The sequence below is a fragment of the Mauremys reevesii genome, linkage group 8 (assembly GCF_016161935.1).
Source record: "Mauremys reevesii isolate NIE-2019 linkage group 8, ASM1616193v1, whole genome shotgun sequence".
NCBI classification, from domain to species: domain Eukaryota; kingdom Metazoa; phylum Chordata; order Testudines; family Geoemydidae; genus Mauremys; species Mauremys reevesii.
The window spans coordinates 40,754,431-40,770,728 of record NC_052630.1 but is presented as its reverse complement, the minus strand read 5'-3'; positions in this window follow the sequence as shown (position 1 = coordinate 40,770,728).

The window sequence follows — 16,298 nt, the reverse complement described above, 5'->3', positions numbered from 1 at the left end:
CAGCTCCCTCAGGACATACATCCCTTGCTGGGCCAAGAGCACAAAGACAGCTCACAGCCCCTGCGCACTGAGCCGTACCAAGTGCATCAGGGACCTACAGATGCTACTGTTCTTTACACCAGGCCAATGTTCTCTCCCTACCCCTGCCCTGCAAGGCAGGTGCAGGGTGTGTCTGGCTGAACGGGTCTGTGTGGGTGAGGGGCCATTGGGAGAAAGCCGCCAGGCTGAAGGGCAGGGGAGGTAGGAGTTCACAGTCAGCTCAGATTCTAACGACCTCTTGTGGGAGACACTCGGGCCCAGGGGAATCGGTCTCTTTGTAAACACCATGTGCTTTGCTCTGGAGAGGCATCCTCCAAGAAGGCCTGCAGCTAGCGGCAAAGTCCCCAGCATGTATGATGAAGGAAAGGGTAACTAGAGCATGTCAGCCAGGGTTCCAGAGACAGATGCTGGATCACAAAAGCAGCAGCTACAGGCTGTGAAGGGCCGTTAGCTCCACTGGCCCATTGCCCGTCCAGCCACATATTTTTCTCCAGTGCAGCTATAGGTGCCTTGGACAATGGCCATCGCCAGAGTAGCAAGACAAGGTGGGGGAGGGAATATTTTTTATCAGACCATCTTCTGCTGGTGAGAGAGACAAGCTTTTGAGCCCCACAGAGCTCTTCTGCAGGGCTGGGAAATGTACTCACTGTCACAGCTACATACAAGGTGGAACAGATTGTTTAGTAGACCTAGTTAACATATATTTCAAGAGACCATTCAAGGTGGAGTGACCCAGTGACACCTTTGCAGTCTTAGGGGGTGTAACGCTCCCTCACTCACCCTGGAGGAGGGAGGTCCCTGGAGGGCTGTGATAACCTGTCTCCAGGCTTGTTTCAGTTTACCTGCATACTGGGCTTGCCTGGGCTCAGGCAGCCCATCCCCCGACAGTCTTAAGGGGCTGGCTATAGCCCAGGCAGGGCTCAGGCAGCCAGCAAACAACAGTCTTACAGGTAGGCTGGGGCCTGGGCTTGCAGAGCTCAGGCAGCCAGCAAACAACTCAGTCTTAAGGGGCCAGCTATAGCCTGGGCGGGGCTCAGGCAGCCAGCAAACAACACAGTCTTAAGGGGGTTGGGGCCACTTCTCTTCAGAGTGAGAGCCCCTTGCAGAGGAACGACAGTCAGCCACCCAGGGGGAAGGCAGGGGGACGCGGGCCATCCCTACTCCACTGCGTCCCAGCCCAGGGCCCTGGCAGGGGCAGAGTCAGCTGCCCCAGGGTCGGCGGGGATCCAGCTGCAACACGCCGACGCTGGGGGTCTGGGCTTTGCAGCCAGCCCTACGGCAGCTACCCCTGGGCCACTTCCTGCATCCAGGCGTTGTCCAGCTCCTCTGACTAAACAGCAGCAGGCACTCCAGGCCAGTCGTCATCCACATCTGGGGCATGGACCGGGCTAGGCGTGGGATCTGCCTTGAGCTGCTCCAGAACCAGCGAGATGTCCTTCCCCTCTGCAGGTTTCCCCCTGAACGGGCTGCAGGATTGGTCTTTTATACTTCCGGCCCCGCCCTTCTCCTTCCGGCGAGGGGGGTGAGGAGGCTTAGGCTCTGCCCTCCCGGGGTGGGTAACGCTCCCTCACTCATCCCGGAGGAGGGAGGCCCGTCCACCTCACTACAGGGGGGAAGGGGAAAAAACGCTGGAGAGGTGGTTTAAGTGGGTTATGGCTTGTTATAATAAGTCACAAATCATAGAATCATAGAATCTCAGGGTTAGAAGGGGCCTCAGGAGGTCATCTAGTCCAACCCCCTGCTCAAAGCAGGATCAAACCCAACTAAATCATCCCAGCCAGGGCTTTGTCAAGCCTGACCTTAAAAACCTCTAAGGAAGGAGATTCCACCACCTCCCTAGGTAACCCATTCCAGTTCTTCACCACCCTACTAGTGAAAAAGTTTTTCCTAATGTCCAACCTAAACCTCCCCCTCTGCAACTTGAGACCATTACTCCTTGTTCTGTCATCTTCTACCACTGAGAACAGTCTAGATCCATCCTCTTTGAAACCCCCTTTCAGGTAGTTGAAAGCAGCTATCAAATCCCCCCTCATTCTTCTCTTCTGCAGGCTAAACAATCTCAGTTCCCTCAGCCTCTCCTCATAAGTCATGTGCTCCAGCCCCCTAATCATTTTTGTTGCCCTCCGCTGGACTCTCTCCAATTTATCCACATCCTTCTTGTAGTGTGGAGCCCAAAACTGGACACAGTACTCCAGATGAGGCCTCACCAGTGCTGAATAGAGGGGAATGATCACATCCCTCGATCTGCTGGAAATGCCCCTACTTATACAACCCAAAATGCCATTAGCCTTCTTGGCAACAAGGGCATACTGTTGACTCATATTCAGCTTTTCGTCCACTGTAACCCCTAGGTCTCTTTCTGCAGAACTGCTGCCCAGCCATTCGGTCCCTAGTCTGTAGCAGTGCATGGGATTCTTCCGTCCTAAATGCAGGACTCTGCACTTGTCCTTGTTGAACCTCATCATATTTCTTTTGGCCCAATCCTCTAATTTGTCTAGGTCCCTCTGTATCCTATCCCTACCCTCCAGCGTATCAACCACTCCTCCCAGTTTAGTGTCATCTGCAAACTTGCTAAGGGTGCAGTCCACACCATCCTCCAGATCGTTAATGAAGATATTGAACAAAACCGGCCCCAGCACCGACCCTTGGGGCACTCCACTTGATACCAGCTGCCAACTAGACATGGAACCATTGATCACTACCCGTTGAGCCCGACCGTCTAGCCAGTTTTCTATCCACCTTACCGTCCATTCATCCAGCCCAGACTTCTTTAACTTGCTGGCAAGAATACTGTGGGAGACTGTATCAAAAGCTTTGCTAAAGTCCAGAAATAGCACATCCACTGCTTTCCCCTCATCCACAGAGCCGGTTATCTCATCATAGAAGGCAATTAGGTTAGTCAGGCATGACTTGCCCTTGGTGAATCCATGCAGACTGTTCCTGATCACTTTCCCCTCCTTTGTGTGGTTCAGAATTGATTCCTTGAGGACCTGTTCCATGATTTTTCCAGGGACTGAGGTGAGACTGACTGGCCTGTTGTTCCCTGGATTTTCCTTCTTCCCTTTTTTAAAGATGGGCACTACATTAGCTTTTTTCCAGTCATCTGGGACCTCCCCCGATCACCATGATTTTTCAAAGATAATGGCCAATGGCTCTGCAATCTCATCGGCCAACTCCTTTAGCACCCTCGGATGCAGCGCATCCGGCCCCATGGACTTGTGCTCGTCCAGCTTTTCTAAATAGTCCCGAACTACTTCTTTCTCCACAGAGAGCTGGTCACCTCCTCCCCATACCGTGCTGCAGAGTGCAGCTGTCTGGGAGCTGACCTTGTCTGTGAAGACAGAGGCAAAAAAAGCATTGAGTACACTAGCTTTCTCCACATCTTCTGTCACTAGGTTCCCTCCCTCATTCAGCAAGGGGCCCACACTTTCCTTGACTTTCTTCTTGTTGCTAACATACCTGAAGAAACCCTTCTTGTTACTCCCAACATCTCCGGCTAGCTGCAACTCCAAATGTGATTTGGCCATCCTAATTTCACTCCTGCATGCCTGAGCAATACTTTTATACTCCTCCCTGGTTATTTGTCCAGTCTTCCACTTCTTGTAAGCTGTGTTTTTGTGTTTAAGACGAGCAAGGATTTCACTGTTAAGCCAAGCTGGTCGCCTGTCATATTTACTTTTCTTCCTACACAATCCAGTGTCTCTGTTCAGGCCAAGATTTTTAGTATCTAGCAAAGTTATGAATTTACACTCCCAGGCTCATCTTTTGAAGGCATGCAGGTTTCCTTTGAGGATGAGGACTGTAGAGTGATCGCTTTGTGAGAAGGGCTCACCGACAGGTGATATGGTGTTTTTGTCTATCATTTTTCTGTCACGTATAACCCTTTGACCACTACATACAAGTCCAAATATGCTGAACAAGGCCTTGAGAAAAAATGAGGAACAACTTGATGCACCTCAGACACTCCAGAAGGGATCATGTCAGACAAGGAATCAATAGAAGCTCCCACACACTGGAAGAAACTTACCTGGAAATCATGCAAGAAACCCAAAACAACCATTCAGAAAACCTGATGACAGCCATCAAACCCAAAAACAAAAAGTGGAACCAACTACAATTCCACAACCCACAAAACACCATGTCCAGGAGAAACTATAGCGCCAGGATCTACCACATAGGCACTATACAACAACCCAACCTCATCAGTTTATCAAGACTACCACTAACTGGAGCTAAATTACCTGTACTCTCCTAAGGACTGAACTTCTGCTCCACCACAGAACCTGAATCCATACTAACATGCACTGGCTCTGCCTCAAAAAATTCTTTCATAACAATAGCAACATCACCCACACCTACCATGTCCCTATCGACAGTCATAAGAAAAAAAAATTATCTGACTGAACACCCCACAGAGTGGATGAAATCAAACTCTTGATTGTTACCTCAATTGCTTCAGGAAAAAAATGACTGAAATCCTTAACAAACTTTACATCCACTATAATCGCTTCACTGCAGAGAGGACAGTTATACAGTACCTAAAATCCAACCACCAAATAGTGATAAAACCAACAGATAAAGTGGGCACCCCTGTAGTCCTTAAGCATGAAGACTATGGCAACAAGGCAAATCAACACCTTTCTGACCCCACCTACTATAAAGAACTCAAAGGAGACCACAGTTTACCCAGGGATTTAAGGATCTCATCAAATCCTTCCCCAAACAACTCCAAGAGAAACCTACAACCTCATACCCCATGAACCCACCCCATGGATCTTTTACATGCTTCCCAAACAAGGGAACCCAGGCAGACCCATCATATCTGTCCATGGCACTCTTACCGAAGGAATATTGGGACTCATAGAAACCATCCTCAAAACACTCACCACACAAAGAGGCAGCTTCCTCCAGGACATAACCAACTTCCTCTGGAAGCTCTGCAACATTAGCAACCTCCCTACGCCATCTTTGCCACCATGGATGTCACCTTTTTATACGCCAACATCCCTCACAATGATGGCATAGCTGCTTGCCTCAAATATTTACCAGATAATGGACACTCACCTCAGATATCCACTCCAAACAATCGCCAAACTCATCCTCACCCACAACAATTTTACATTCAACAAACACTTTGTCCAAACCATGGGAACAGCCATGGTACTAGGAAGATTCCCCACTGTGCCAACTTCTTCATGGGCCACCTTGAAGAAGAATTTCTGGACAAATGCAACATGAAATCAATGATATACTTGAGCTACACTGATGATATTTTCATCCTCTGGCCAGATGATCCAAACTCCCTCACAGATTTCCACCACAACTTCAACAACCACCACCTGTCCATTAAACTCAGACAACTCCTACACCAAAATTAACTTCCTGGACACCACAATCAGCTTCAACAATGGAACTATACAAACAACTATATACAAGAAATCCACGAACCACCACACCTACCTTCATAGATCCAGTAACTATTCCAAACATACCAAGAAATCTGCTATCTACAGCCAGGCATTCAGATATCACAGCATATGCTCTTAGGAGAAAGTCAGAAAATCAGGTGCCAGGCAGTAGTGAGTAAAATAGAGTCATGTAGCTGCCACTGGGTGGCACTGTGCTCTCATCTTGGGAATCTCCGAGACCACTGAGTGAACAAGAGACCAGGCTGCAAAGCAGCAGCTGGGAGAGAGCGGGAGTTTCAATCCTTGGCCTGTGTCCAATGGGCTGTGACTGCCAGGAGCTGAAAATGTGCTCCCCTATTGCCAGCTGGGACTGCTGTAGAACTCCCACACAGCCCAGTTTGGGGAAAGGTGTGTCCCAATGTGACATTGCAGTCTATATGATTTTATAAAAATATGCTAAGGAGTGAATATAATGTAACTGGAATATGCTTCATGCAAAAGGTCTCTTGTAAAGTATCATTACAAAGCTTATAATCTACTGAGCGTGATCATCCTATTTTATAAATGTACCAGTCTTGTATCTGAAACTAGAAATATGAAATATAAATCTGAGGACCTATTGTAATTATGCAAAGTGTGGGCCATTAATGGTGATTTGGAATCTTGATGACTCCCATTAACCAGGACAATTGACTGCAGATGGCTGTGTTTTACCTGTAAATCTTCCTATATACCTGTGTGCTGGCAAGTGGGCAATGAAATCTCACAGTGACATGAGATCATGTCACCTGAACTGGAATACATCTTTAACCTGGTGTCTTACCATTGAGAAGGAGGGGGTGGGAACCCAGAGAGGGACAAAGGATTCCTGCCTTATGCAAAAGATATATAAAGGGGTGGAACAGAACAAAGCAGGAGGAGCCATCATGAAGAATCCTCTAGCTACCACCTGAGCTGGAACAAGAGCTGTACCAGGGGAAAGAATTGTCCCCAGGCCTGGAAGGTGTCCAGTCTGAGGAAAAAACTTACTGAAGCATCTCTGAGAGTGAGATTATCTGTATTTAGTTTGATTAGACATAGATTTGCGCATTTTATTTTATTTTGCTTGGTGACTTACTTTGTTCTGTCTGTTACTACTTGGAACCACTTAAATTCTACTTTCTGTATTTAATAAAATCACTTTTTACTTATTAATTAACTCAGAGTATGTATTAATACCTGGAGGAGCAAACAACTGTGCATATCTCTCTATCAGTGTTATAGAAGGCGAACAATTTATGAGTTTACCCTGCTTAAGCTTTATACAGGGTAAAACGGATTTATTTGGGTTTAGACCCCATTGGGAGTTGGGCATCTGAGTGTTAAAGACAAGAACACTTCTGTTAGCTTCTTTCAGGTAAACCTGCAGCTTTGGGGCAAGTAATTCTGACCCTGGGTCTTTGTTGGAGCAGACGAGAGTGTCTGGCTCAGCAAGACAGGGTGCTGGGACCCCGAGCTGGCAGGGAAGGCAGGGGTAGAAGTAGTCTTGGCACATCAGGTGGCAGCTCCCAAGAGGGTTTCTGTGATCCAACCCGTCACACCCAGCTTCAGAGGAGGGGGTGAATGGGGGTATCCTCTCATGTCTGTGGGAGCTATCACAGGATATTGGGCCTCCAATTGCTATGATCTCTTATAAATAACTTTTCTGTATGTAATGCTCACCCTGCCCTATACTGATTAACCTGATAACCCTAACCACTCACACGGACCCTCACCTCTGATCCAAATCTAATCCATTAATCTCACCCTGTCACTCATCCCTGAACTACATCTTAGCTCCAGCCCCCTAATACTAACTATAGCACAACCCTGAGATGGCATCAGCTCCAACCCTAAAGCACAGGACTGTTGGGTCCATCAAGCAGTGTGGTAGAGAATGTATGGGTCCCCAGTGATGAATGGCATCACACAATGATGTGTTGTTAGGGTCCAACAGGACATTCCTTCCAATATTGTGGGAAGTGTTTGGATCCTGGCATAGCTTCTATTCCCGCAATGGCATTGCCCCTCTGCAAAAACTGGGGAAGTGGGAAACCAAGAAGACAATCAGGTCAGTGCAGGCAGATGTATTAGGGCCCTGTTATTTTTTTTCCTACGTTAAAAACTTGTTATCCCCCCACTGGATTTCATGGGGTGTGAGGATCCAGGAGGAGACTTTGCAATGTACCAGGAAGGTGAGAGTTCATTCTCTGACTGTGGTTTATATTTTTAACTCATGAGGAAATATTGACTAGTTCAGCAAAAACAACGCTTGCCCTCAGCCACACAGCGAGGGACTAACCGTAGTGGCTGCACTGCACCCAGTTCCAGGATACCCTGGGCCCCTGCTGGCCTCACCTTGTCTTTCATAAAGTTTCCTTCTTCTAACTGGTGTTTTGTGGGTCTTGGGTTTGTTTTAAATCAAAGCACTAAGATTCACATGGCCAGTTGAGGGCTTTAGTTATAGCTTGTTCCTCTTTATTGGCTAAAACAGGATCATCACTCCTGAGCCAGCACCATACACAAGGCCTGTGCCCAGCCCCTTTCTCTACATATCTTATCTGGCCCTGGTCATGCAGCAGCTGAGCCCCTCACAGCCATTAATGGCTTTGTGTCTTCCCCACAGCCTGGTGAGATAGGGCAGTGTACTGGGACTCAGGAGACCTGGTTCAATCCCAGGGTCAGCCACAGACCTTGCACTCATCACTTGTGCCTCAGATCCCCATCTGTTAAATGGGGACAGACGCCTAGCTAATAGGCCACCAAGGAGTTAGGAACCAATGACATCCAAGTTTAGGTGCTTGTCCAGGGATCTCACAGTGGCCAGAGAACTTGATGTGCTCAATCAACAGCTCTACAAAGGCCTGAGAGCAGCAAGCCAGAGACATTGAATCATTAACCACAGGAAGTCCTCTGGCTGGCCTGATGCCCTAATATTCGGGGCCTTCATGTAAGCATGACAAACTACAGGTGCTGATACAACGAACTTATCCCTTGATATCAGACCAGCCAGCTTGCAGAGCTGAGCCTGTGACCATACAGAGCCTCAAAGAATACTTTCAGGACAACACTGAACAGTGCACTGATACACAGTTACCCTCCCACCAACAGCACAAGAAGAAGAACTCCACATGGACTCCTCCTGAGGGTCGAAATGACAGTCTGGACCTATACATTGATTGCTTCCGCCGACGTGCACAGGCAGAAATTGTAGAAAAACAACATCGCTTGCCTCACAACCTAAGTCGTGCAGAACGCAATGCCATCCACAGCCTCAGAAACCATCCTGACATTATAATCAAAGAGGCTGATAAAGGAGGTGCTGTTGTCATCATGAACAGGTCTGACTACCAAAGGAGGCCGCCAGACAACTCTCCAATACCAAATTTTACAGATTACTACCCTCAGATCCCACTGAGGAATACACTAAGAAACTGCACCATCTACTCAGGACACTCCCTACACTAACACCAGAACAAATCAACATACCCTTAGAGCCCCGACCAGGGTTATTCTATCTACTACCCAAGATCCACAAACCCGGAAATCCTGGACGCCCCATCATCTCGGGCATTGGAACTCTCACTGAAGGACTGTCTGGATATGTGGACTCTCTGCTCAGACCCTACGCCACCAGCACTCCCAGCTATCTCCGTGACACCACTGATTTCCTGAGGAAACTACAATGCATTGGTGACCTTCCAGAAAACACCATCCTAGCCACCATGGATGTAGAGGATCTCTACACAAACATCCCACACACTGATGGAATACAAGCTGTCAGGAACAGTATCCCTGATGATGCCACAGCACAACTGGTTGCTGAGCTCTGTGCCTTTATCCTCACACACAACTATTTCAAATTTGATGACAATATATATCTCCAGATCAGTGGCACCGCTATGGGCACCCGCATGGCCCCACAATATGCTAATATTTTTATGGCCGACCTGGAACAACGCTTCCTCAGCTCCCGTCCACTCACACCCCTTCTCTACCTACGCTACATTGATGACATCTTCATCATCTGGACCCATGGGAAGGAGACTCTGGAAAAATTCCACCACGATTTCAACAGCTTCCACCCCTCCATCAACCTCAGCCTGGACCAATCTACATGGGAGGTCCACTTCCTAGACACCATGGTGCTAATAAGTGATGGTCACATTAACACCACCCTATACCGAAAACCTACCGACCGCTATGCCTACCTTCATGCCTCCAGCTTCCATCCCGGACACACCAGAAGATCCATTGTCTACAGCCAAGCACTGAGGTACAACCGTATCTGCTCTAACCCCGCAGACAGAGACCAACACCTAGAAAATCTCCACCAAGCATTCTCAAAACTACAGTACCCACATGAGGAAATAAGGAAACAGATCAACAGAGCCAGACGTGTACCCAGAAGCCTCCTACTACAAGACAAACCCAAGAAAGAAACCAACAGGACTCCACTGGCCATCACATACAGTCCCCAGCTAAAGCCCCTCCAACGCACCATCAGGGATCTACAACCCATCCTGGACTATGATCTCACACTTTCACAGGCCTTGGGTGGCAGGCCAGTCCTCGCCCACAGACAACCTGCCAACCTGAAGCATATTCTCACCAGTAACTGCACACCGCACCATAGTAACTCTAGCTCAGGAACCAACCCATGCAACAAACCTCGATGCCAACTCTGCCCACATATCTACACCAGCAACACCATCACAGGACCTAACCAGATCAGCCACACCATCACCGGTTCATTCACCTGCACGTCCACCAATGTAATATATGCCATCATATGCCAGCAATGCCCTTCTGCTATGTACATCGGCCAAACTGGACAGTCTCTAAGGAAAAGGATAAATGGACACAAATCAGATATTAGGAATGGCAATATACAAAAACCTGTAGGAGAACACTTCAACCTCCTGGCCACACAATAGCAGATCTTAAGGTGGCCATCCTCCAGCAAAAAAACTTTAGGACCAGACTTCTAAGAGAAACTGCTGAGCTTCAGTTCATTTGCAAATTTGACACCATCAGTTTAGGATTAAACAAAGACTGTGAATGGCTTGCCAACTACAGAACCAGTTTCTCCTCCCTTGGTTTTCACACCTCAACTGCTAGAACAGGGCCTCATCCTCCCTGATTGATCTAACCTCGTTATCTCTAGCTTGCTTCTTGCTTGCTTATATTTACCTGCCCCTGGAAATTTCCACTCTTGCATCCGACGAAGTGGGCATTCACCCACGAAAGCTCATGCTGCAAAACGTCTGTTAGTCTATAAGGTGCCACAGGATTCTTTGCTGCTTTTACAGAACCAGACTAACACGGCTACCTCTCTGATACAAAGCCTGTGCCTTGACACAAGCCAAGAAAGGTTCACACTGACAGGAGTGAGCCAGTCACCTGCACAGAGGCCAGCTTTGACATCAGCCCAGAGTGGTGAAATCGCTGAGCTAGTGACATCACCGACCAGTCCCCGGACAGCAGGCCAGCAAGCCAGAGTAAGGTGCTAAGTCAGTGACTTCACAGAGCCTGAGCCTTGAGCCAGTAAACTCAGAGAGGCTTGTACCTTGACAAGAGCCCAGCAAGCCGGACGTGTGGAGTTGGATACTTCACAGAAGCATGTCCCTTCGCACGATTGTGCTGGATATCAGCCCCGCAACCAAGAGCTGCTCTCAGGACCTGCCATTAGTGCTCAGCCTGGCTCAGCTGTGGTTAAAATAAGTGAGAATGCTGGAGATCACAAGCCCTGTCCTCCCTTCTCCCTTGCTTGAGCTCAGCTCTCCCTGAACCCTCCTTTCTGTCTCTTCATAGGCTGCTTGGGGAACTGCAGTGGGAGCAACAGGCCACATTGGTGCTTGGCAGAGGAGTTTTCTGGGACCCAGGCCTTCCCACCAGCACCCTCTCTTGCCCAGGGTGTGAGGGCATCTAGAGGGGAAGCAGAAAAGATGGTCTTGCTTGCAGGCCAGTGGCTGCAGAAGGCCAACCCATGGAGTTTTTACAGAACCCAGAATTGCCCTTTCTGAGGTTTCACCCATGCCATATTCCCATTGGCTGTCTGGATTCTGGCTGCCCAAAATTTCAGACCAACAGCTCTGGCTCCCTCCACACTTCCCCTGACAAGGGAGGACACCACTTATGTCTTGCTCTTGTTCCCAGCAAATCTTGCAATGTAGAGGCCTACATTTTCCATGCCCCTGACTCCTCTGGGGACTATGCTTTCCAGAAGTCCTTGTGGCGGAGAGGGGAGCCTTGCCCCACTTGCCTTCAAGGCCTAGGTTCCTGACCCTAGAGTCTGAGTTTGAACTGTGTCTCAGACCAAACTGTGACGCTGGGGTGACTTCCTTTCTCCCAAGGGTTGTGTCTTTTGTTCCATGGGTCTGTCTTTGCTGTACGACTTCTGGAACAAGGCAGAACAGCTTCAGAGACTTCCCTGATCGGCTCTGACGGGCCAGTATTCCCTGTTCTGTGCATGCCATGCACACTTTTGCGAGGCTAGCTATGGGCATGTTTGGGGACATGGTCTCTTTTCAGATACTGTTATTCCATTGGCCCTGTTCTCCTTCCTGTGTTGTGTCCCATCACACAATATGACAGAGGGTCACTTCGCCATGTGCCAGTAGTGCCCATGATGACATAAAGCCTCCCGCACTGGGAAAATCCCCCATTTATTCTGATCTTTAACCACTGCCCTCATATTTCACCCTCCATAGTTCTTCAGCCTAGCTGGTACTTTCACTCTCCAAATATCTGCAGAGTGCTTTCATTTCCATCACTCCCCATACACACCCATTGAAGTCTTCACTTAGCCGTACTACACATATTTTAATCTGTCCTCATCACTCAGTCCCTCTATCACACTGTGGCTGTAGTTGCTTTCCTCTGAACTGCTTCCCACTTGTCAGCTCTTCCTGGTAGAGCCCGATATTAAATACCTTAGTCTAGGTGTAGCTGCACAGAGAGAAAAGGTGAGTAAATCCCTCTTCTATGATGTGATGCCTTTGCATATGCAACCCCAAAATGGCACTGCCCTTTTCTGAAACCATACTGTATTGCAAATATATGTTTTTTAGGGCTACAGTGTTGCCCACCTGAAGCATTCAAAAGCCATGAGCCCAGGTTCCAGAAAACACAAGATTGGCTTAAAAAACAGGAAATTTTAAAAAACAACATCTAGGTTCTGTTTATTTGCTTTCTGGTGTCATAGCCTTTAGGGGCTGTGTTTTGAGGCATTATGGTGCAACCAAGAGGGCTAGAAATGGACTTTTTAGAATGAAAGCTGGGATTCAAGTGTATTCCCATGACTCCAGGAGCTGGGGCTTAAAAAAAACATCAAAAATCATAAGACATTATAAAACTGCAAGAAATACCACACAGTGGGGCCTATACCACATGTCCAGCCTCCTGTGTGACACTCACCATCTGTCACGCGGCACGCCTGCCCATGGGATTGCTTGCAGTTGATTCTCACAGTCTCTGGGGCTGTTGAAACCTGCTCTGCAGGCAGGTGACAGGGTCTCTCTCCCTCTTCTGAGTGCTCCCACTGCCAGCCAGCCCCACATGTTTGGGGGAGAAACTCAGCTGGCAGCGCAGGGCAGCAGGAACCATCTAGTAAAGGGTATTGCCTGCAGTGATCACTTTGGACATTTGCTTCCCTCTGCAACTGCCAACTGCCCCACATTTTCCCCTCCCTCCTGCTCCCCCTGCCCAGTCCCCTCCCTCCAGCTGCTGCCTCCAACTGCCCCACATTCTCCCCTCCCTCCTGCTCCCCCAGCCCGGTCCCCTCCCTCCAGGGCCAGTCTTAGGGAAAATGGTGCCCTGGTGAACTTGTATTTTGGTGCCTTTGGTCCCCATGAGCGCTGTGCCCCTCCCATTGTCCCTGGCCCTTGTGGGTGCCCCCCATTGTCCTTGGCCCCCATGGGGTCTTCACCCCCCTTCATCCTTAATCCCTGCATCCCCTTCCTGCGATCACATGGGAAACTGACCTGGATGCACAGAGCAACTGGTCACTCCCCCACTTGAATGCTGCTCCTCTGTGCATGGCTAGGGGGCTCTGAGGGGGAGCAAGGAACAACATCAGCTCTCTCTGCATCCAGGTCACTTTTGCCACCTGGTCTGCATAAAGGGAGGACAGGAGAATAGCAGCTCCTGATGCTCGCCTCACAGAACAGCCCAGATGGGGAAAGTGACCTGGCTATATGGAGCGCTTGGTGTTGCCCTTCGCTCCCCCACTTACAGACCCCTAGGGGGCCGCAGAGGAACGTTGGGAGGCTGGGCCGGCTTTAGGCACCGCGGGTCCCAATTCGAAGGAGCTGCTGCTGAAGCCCCACTGCTGTCTTCGGTGGCAGCTCAATCGCTGCCGCGGAGGAAGGACCCTCCACCGAAATGCCACAAAAGACAGCGGCAATGAGTGAGCTGCCGCTGCCGACAGTGCCGGGACTTCAGTGGCAGCTCAATCGGCTGCCGGTGCCTTTGGCGGTATTTTGGCGGAGGGACCTTCCTCCGCGGCAGTGATTGAGCTGCTGCCAAAGACAGTGGCAGGACTTCAGAGGCAGCTCCTTCAGGATGTTGCAGGGCCCTCTTAGGGGTCCAGGGTCCGATTCCAGGGAATCAGCTGAATCACCCTAAAGCCGGCCCTATTGGGAGGAGACGAGCAGTATCTGTGTGTCACCGCTTGCACGCCCTGCCCTGCATTCCTCTGCTGGAGGAATCAGGGAGAAATCTAGGCATCCCCCCAACGTAGCATTCCCCTGCCAGGTGTGAGGAGTTTCTGACTACACCAGCAGCACATACCTCTGTCCCCTTGACCATGGCACCTCTGGGTGGTTTTCTGGGTGGCTCACCCCTAAGGCTGGGCCCGCCTTCCTCCTTTGTCTCTGACCCTTCTCAAATGATTAACATACATGAAAAATAAACACACCCACACCCCTCCCAAAACCCAGACACAACAGGATGCTGGTTTGCTCTGCATCAGGTAGCCTTCCCCACCCCAACTTACTGTCTGCCTCGGCTATTCAGGCTGTGAGTGTGTGGGGGCAGAGATCACCTCTCATCTTGCATCTGTGCAGCACCTGGCACAAGAGGCCTGGATCTCAGGTGGCCTTTATGTGCTGTTAGTTCTAATATTACTATCTCCTGACAATGCATGCTGCTGCAGTTTCCCCAGAACCCTCCCCACTAACCCAGCATTAACCTCACCAGCACCTCTCCAGAGCTACCCCCAGAAACCTCCCCACCAGCTACCCCTCAGTCGGGCAGGGACGGGCACAGCACTAACCCCCTGACAGATGTAATCCACACACTTTCTGGGTATGCTGCTCTGTCCCCTTTAGTGGCACTAAGACCACTCAGAGATTAATGAGTCTGCTTTATGGCCTTAGCCAGCGGCGGCTCCAGGCACCAGCGCTCCAAGTGAGTGCCTGGGGCGCGCCCTGCCAGTCCCTGCGAGGGCGTCAGTAAGGTCGCTTTCAGCGGCGTGCCTGCGGGAGGTCCACCGGTCCCGTGTATTTGGCAGCAATTCGGTGGTGGGTACGCTGAAGCCACGGGACTGGCGGACTTCCCGCAGGCACGCCGCCGAATCCGCGGGACCAGTGGCTGCCTGACTGCCGTGCTTGGGGTGGAAAAAAAGCTAGAGCTACCCCTGTCCTTAGCTAAGGGCCATGTGGCTTTTAGTTCATGCATTTAGCTCCAGAGGTCCCTGGTTCAATCCTGCTTGCTGATGACTGGGGTCTGTCTGTGTTACACAGACACTTTCTAGCTACCCACAGCCAAACTAGTGCCCCCCTATGCCAGCTCCTACATACAGCTCCAGCCCCAGTCAGGTAACCCCCAGCAACCACTTGGGTACCTCCATCAGCCATCCAGAAACCCTGGTTCCCCCACTACACATATAGCACCCATCCAACATCTCACCCACCCAGCAGTCCTTGTCTCCCTCCAGCCCTAAGCAGCCCTTCTAGCTGCTTCCCTCACCTTCCCTGGAGATGGGGGAATTGCACCCGGAACCCCAAGCTGTGTGGTGAATGTGCTCTGCTGGCGGCCAGCACAGTGCCTGCCACCCCTAAGCTCCTACACTGGGACCCATACTGTGTCACAGAGGTTCTCTGGGGCTCCTCCTCCTGCATGGATGCTGTGGTGCCTCCTAAGTCTCTGTCAGAGGGATGATCGAGGGCTCCCCTCTCTGTTCCCTTCCCCTGGTGCCCGTTGTCTCTGTCTGTGCAGGGGAGCCATGTGCCAAGCTTGAGGTCAGGGCACTCTTGCATTAACCCAGGTAGTCCCTCTCCTTGGCTGTGGCCTGCTGGGTGACTGTCACAGTGCTCATTGCTAGGCTGGTTGGCTGGCACAGCTAGTGTGGGAACCAGATGCCACTGTCCTATGGGCTGCTGGGAGGGGTCCCTGGCTGGACAGAGCATCAATGGGATTGGGGTAGGGTGGCAGCCCCAGCCCCTCAGCGCAGGGGAGGGATGTCAATGCCCCCGTGCCCGGGGCGCCCCCATCCCTTTGATACAGGCTCTGGGGGCATGGCACCCCAGTGGGGGGAAGGGCTCATTGCCCTGGGCTCTGCCGAGCGCCCTCTGAACGCTGCCTCGACCTGCCAGCCCCGGTGCACGGCATCTGCTCGGGGTGAACGGGCAGCCACGGGGCGGAGGGGCTCAGACCCTTGGGGAGGGCGCTGGACCCCCAGATTCCAGGCGCCGGTGCCAGCCTCTGTCCCGGGCTGCTCCTCCTCTGTCCCTGCCCCGGCCGAACGGAGACACAATAGCCAGGCTCCTCCTCCCGCCCCCTGCCCTGCCCTGCCGCCGAGCCCAGCCAGCCGCCAGCCCGGCGCGCTCC